The sequence below is a fragment of the Eptesicus fuscus genome, chromosome 10 (assembly GCF_027574615.1).
Source record: "Eptesicus fuscus isolate TK198812 chromosome 10, DD_ASM_mEF_20220401, whole genome shotgun sequence".
In the NCBI taxonomy this organism is placed as follows: domain Eukaryota; kingdom Metazoa; phylum Chordata; class Mammalia; order Chiroptera; family Vespertilionidae; genus Eptesicus; species Eptesicus fuscus.
In genome coordinates, this window is record NC_072482.1 from 50,846,379 (window position 1) to 50,852,010 (window position 5,632).

The following is a 5,632-nucleotide window of genomic DNA, read 5'->3' on the forward strand; positions in this document are numbered from 1 at the left end:
GCTAACAACTTCACAGGGCGGAAAGATTTACAGGCCTGTGACATCATAGTCCAACGTGGAACTAAGGCTGAAGTTACTATTAACTCTTTATAGACCCCGTTAACCGTTTGTTTAACTTACTGTTTTCAGTTATTAGGATCCTCAGAGAGGACATAACCTGGACTTTCCCTTCCTCTCTCATCCTGATTCTAATAGCATCTGTAACTGGATTAAAAATCTTTTCTTTCAGGAGGCCATCCAGGCTTTAAGCTCACAAGAAATCTTCTCCTTCGAGAGGAGAGAGGGACCCCCCGGAAGGGGCTGGAGGCTCTCCCTCCTGCGAGAGGATAGAGGGACCCCCCAGAAGGGGCTGGAGGCTCTCCCTCTCAACAGGTGTTTGTTTTGTGTTTTGTCATGTTGGTATCAGGACTGTTTGTTTTGTCTTTTTGTCTTATATTTTCTGTCATAATTGGGCCCTATACGTATATATTATTTATTGAATTTTGATTTGTCAAGGTTTTGTCAGTTTGTTATCAGTTTGTTAAAATCCTCTTAGAGGACATGAGTGGTTCTTCCCTTCCAGTTTAACCTTTGACTGTGTGATTGAATTACGGAGCTTTTATCAAGGTTTTGCCTCTCCTGAAACAACGCTCCATGTGTAACCTGTCCCTCCCCGAGCCGGACTGCAGGATGATTTTTCCTTCAACACACTGGTCCCGCCCACTGGCCTATGGCAGAAGCCAGAAAAAGCGACGATAAGAAAGGGAGGCCCCCATCAGGGGACTTAGAGGCAGTGTTCCTGTTATCTGCTTAGATCCCAAGAATGTAAGAATACTTATTTACTGAAATGATATAAGGACAGATGTTTGTTTGATATTTTGTTGTCTGCCTGGTTATAATTATTTGTTCATATATAGAAGAAAAAAACAACAACACATTTAATTTGTTTAAGGCTGAGTGCTCTGACAGGTAGCAATCCCCCCGAGTGGCCACTGGGATTCTTTTTTCCCAGGGGTGTTTTCTCTCTGTCAGAGGGGGAATCGGCCTGCCTAACAACATTTCTGTCTATATTTATTAATTTGAAGATATAAAGTTATAACAATTGTAATCCAAAGAGATTTAAAGCAGGGACCACATTCTAAAATTAACTATAAGAAGGAAGCTAGAGCTGGCAAAGTCACCAAGTCTGCCCAGCAAGCTCAAAACCTAAATGAATCTTATTTTTGACACCCGCCACCACCCAGTCTTAATCAGTGGTGGAGGAACGGTCTCAGAAGTGTTTGTCTCAATTGGCCATTAAGTTTGATATGATTATTGTACATTGTAAAACCTTTAAAAGAAAAGGAAAATATTTTATAGGCCACTTGGTCCTTGTGTGTGTGTGGCAACTCTTAAGTTATAATTTTGAAATCAGTAATTTTTAATAGAAACACACTCAAGCAGAGTGGCTTTTCAGAAAGGTCAGGGAGTCTGATTACAGTGTAGGGGTCACCGGTTCCCCCACACCACCTTCGTTAGCAGGAGGCAAGCACTTTTCCCAGTGGGAACAGAGAGTGGGCTGCCAGATGAAAACGCCTCGGTGGGACCCGCGCCGCGCTCCCTGCCTCCGCCCACCCGGTGTCCCTCCCCTCCAGGGATTGTTTTAAGTGGCTAGAGGCAGCAACAAGGAGGGAAATTCCCTTGTGACCCCCTCCGCCCCAATGAGACCCAAGAACCCTCGGCAACTCCTTGGACACTTTTCACCGTGTTCTGTTAGGGGGCTTAAAGGCAGCAGCTAGAAATTCCCCATTCCAGGCTTATCAGAATCTGAGATTCTTATCTATAGGAAAAATATAACAGTTTGAAATTCAAGCGGCTGAGCCTGCTCCCTTCTCCCTCTGCCTTTTCTAAATATTTTAAAGTAATAAAAGATTTGAGGCATGATTATACATTTTTGAAAGACATAAAAAAAAAGTTTAGAGACTAATTTAAAATTATAAAATTTATAAAAGTTTATAATTAGTAAGAAGAAGAACAGAGAAATATTAGAAAGAAGAAAAAGCCAGCAGCAAATAGGAAGGAATTAGTATGCCTATTGTAAGAAGCAGAGGCACAGGAAGAGAAAATGTCCTGGCAGGTTAGCTAGAGAAGCAGAAAGGGGAGACTCAGACTCCAAGGGTCTTTAACTTAGAAGAAAAGGACTGACAGGACCGGGGTTCCTTTCTATTAAGCCTCCAGGGTAACCTTACAAGTGGGGGGCAAACCTGTTAGTTTCCTGGTGGACACTGAAACAGCCTATTCAGTCTTGACAGGGCCTATGGGACCCGTAACCTCTAAGAAGACAGCAGTCCAGGAAGCCACCGGACAAATTGCCTGTTTTCCTTAGACATCAAAAAGGACTATGGACCTCGGAAAGAACACGGTAACTCATTCATTTCTGGTCATGCCAGAATGCCCGTACCCCCTATGTAGATGTGACCTCCTACAGAAACTATTTGGACTGCCATCATATCCTTTGCGGGGGATGAAGCGGGAATTATTAGGGGCAGTTGGATACTACAACCTATGGATACCGGGGCTCATAGGGATTGCTAAACCTCTAGACTCAAGTACTGGGGGAACGCAGCCACTGAACTAGACCGAAGTAGAACAATGGGCCTTTGAGGAGCTAAAGAAAGCTCTCATCTCAGCACCTGCCCTAGCCTTGCCAGACGTCACGAAGCCCTTCCACCTCCACGTGAGTGAGGTAAGAGGCATTGCCAAAGGGGTTCTCACTCAGACTCTAGGTCCCTGGAAGAGACCTGTAGCCTGTCTGTCTAAGAGACTAGACCCCGTGGCAGCAGGGTGGCCAGCGTGCCTCTGGGCAGTAGCCACCACAGCATCGCTAGTAAAGAAGAAAGATAAGCAAACTCTGGGCCAGGAACTAGCCCTAATAATACCCCATGGTGTGGAGGCCCTCCTTCGAGGTACCCTGGAGAGATAGATGTCAAACACCAGGATCACCCAGTGCCAAGCTCTTCTCCTGGACCAGCCCTGCATCCGGTTCCATAAGACACTGGCCATCAACCCTGCCAGCCTGCTTCCAGAGCTTCCAGATGATGAGCCAGAGGAACCCATTCATGACTGCACAGAGGTAACAGACGCAGTACAAACGGCTCGTCCAGACCTGAAAGATGCCCCACTATCATCACCAGACAAGGTACTGTTCACGGTTGGGAGCAGTTATGTTCAGGATGGCATCCGATGTTCAGGGGCAGCAGTAGTCACCCTGAACTGCACCATTTGGGCGCAGTCCCTAAATAGGGGAACCATGGCACAAAAGGTCGAGCTTTTGGCCTTAATCCAGGCCCTCCAATAGGAACACAGTGCCATCCACCAGAGAAGAGGGTTACCAACTGCAGTAAAAAAAGGAAATTAAAAATAAGGAAAACATTTTAGCCACATTAAAGGTCATCTGGCTCTCAAGGGCAGTTGCAATAGTGCACTACAAAGGACATCAGAAAGGGAAGACAATTGAAGCCAGAGGAAATAGAGCCACAGACCAAACTGCCAAGGAAGCCGCCCAAAAACCAGTGGGGCCTTTACAAGTTTTAGTAACCCTGCCGTACCTGGACCTATGCAGACCCCCTCCTACACCAAACAAGAGGAGGAATTGGCAGAACAGAAGCAAGCCATTAAAGAACCGGATGGTTGGTGTACCCTACCAGATGACAGACTGTTGGTCCCAGAAGCTATAGGTTGGACATTAGTTACCCAGTTATACCAGGCTACCCACTTGGCGTCACCAAGACTTCTGAAGTTCTACAAGGCAGGTACTCTTAGATAAAATAATTAAAAGCATAGTCACTAGAAGTAATGTCTGTGCACAGGTAAATGCTAAGCAAGGTAAGAGGGTCCCCCTGAGAATTCGGGCCCCACGGAAATTCCCCAGGAGAGCATGGGAGGTGGATTTCACAGAGATTAAGCCACTAGCGTCAGGGTATAAGTATCTGCTAGCTCTCATAGACACCTTCTCGGGTTGGGTTGAAGCATACCCCACTAGGACAGAAACTGCCTCTATAATTGTCAAGAGATTACTCCAGGAGATTATACCTAGATTCAGGCTGCCAGTAGTCATAGGATCAGATAACAGCCCCGCCTTTTGTAGCCAAGATATCTCAAAATATAGCTCAAGCCTTAGGACAGCCATGCGCGAGACTCAAAAAAAGAATTTAACTGAATTTACCCTAGAAACCGGTGAAAACTGGACCAACCTCCTACCCTTCACCCTCTTATGGGCCAGGTGTACCCCCTACCGGTAGGGGTTTCCCCCTTTTAGAGATCATATATGATAGACCTCCCCCTGCCGCTTCCTTTCCAGGGACAGGAAGAAACTGAAAGCTGGAATTCATAACCATTCCCTTACTCAAGTCTTTACAGGCTGTGCAGTATACCCAAAAAGCCACCCATAAGCTTGTTCCTGTACAACCCTTCCAGCCCAAGGACTCGGTATAGGTAAAGAAGTTCACTGCCCAAGGACTCACCCCAACCTGGAAGGGATGCTACACTGTTATCCTGAGCACGCCCACGGCTGTTGAAGTAGACGGCGTCCAGACCTGGCTACACCACTCCCAGCTCCTGCACCAGGAAACGGCCTAGATCCTGGCAACCAGCGGCCTCACCCATGAGATCCCTAGCCTGGGCTCCACGCAGGCCAGGAGGAAACTCAACACCTGCAGGAGAAGAACTGGAATTCACTGTGGACAGTACTGTTGGGGACTGTAGTACTAAAGGCCTTAACCAGAAGTAAAAGACAAAGTAAAAATGCAAACCGTCTCATGATTGAGCCGGGTGTCCCAAGACAAGGGGGGAATGAAAGGGCAGAGCAGGACAGCACAAAATGTACTGTACCCTCCACCCTGTGTAACTATGTATATTACTCCTTTTTCTTAGAACACCGCGAGAATGTAACAATTGCATGAACTTGCCAATAGGAATGTAGAGAGGTGGACTCAGTCCACCTTAAGCAAGCTGCCCAGTGTGCCTTTGTGTAACTGGACCCCTCACCCTACCCCTGACCAATCATAAACACTCTCCCTGCCCACTGCTTGAGACCCCCTTAAAGCCTTTGTGTTGGCGAGAGAAGCTCTCTTGGTCCCCGGTGAGCGCTGGAGATGAGAGCTCGTGCTAGCACGAATAAAGGTTCTCTTGCAGTTACAGCGGGTCTTGGCTCCTTCCTGGGGGGTTTTTGGGGATTCTGAACACTGGGCATTACAAAAGCACATGTTTGGAGATGACCAATGGGAAAAAATGAGTATCTTAATATTATTTTCTTTTCCAGGTGCCTTCAAATATCTCTTCAAGATCATATATAGATAAGTTCAAGATTTCCACAAGGACCTAATAATTCCTACAAACTACAAATATTACCCACTGCCAGGTTTCATCCACCTTTTTGCAACTAAGGTATTAGTCATTTACTGAGAGAACAGTGAAAAGATTGCAGTTCAAATTGCACTTGTATATGTTGTCAACAGAAATATTTGGAGAAATCTTTAAGGAAAAGAAGTGTATTTGGTTACTAGTAGAACTATCAAGTGGTAACATTCAAGTTTGTCAGAATGATCTATTTCATTTATCAGAAACAATAAAGCATGAATCTTTCTAAGAAAGAGAGAATTGACTTAGATAGGAG

The 5,632-nt window shown here is 45.8% G+C and overlaps 1 long non-coding RNA gene across 1 annotated transcript; it reads left to right on the forward strand.

Annotated features, from left to right (window-relative positions):
• Positions 1-473: 473 nt before the first annotated feature.
• Positions 474-4,768, forward strand: LOC129150594 (uncharacterized). The gene is made up of 2 exons (XR_008557310.1): positions 474-804; positions 4,319-4,768. It is a non-coding gene; the product is annotated as an uncharacterized LOC129150594 (long non-coding RNA).
• Positions 4,769-5,632: the final 864 nt, after the last annotated feature.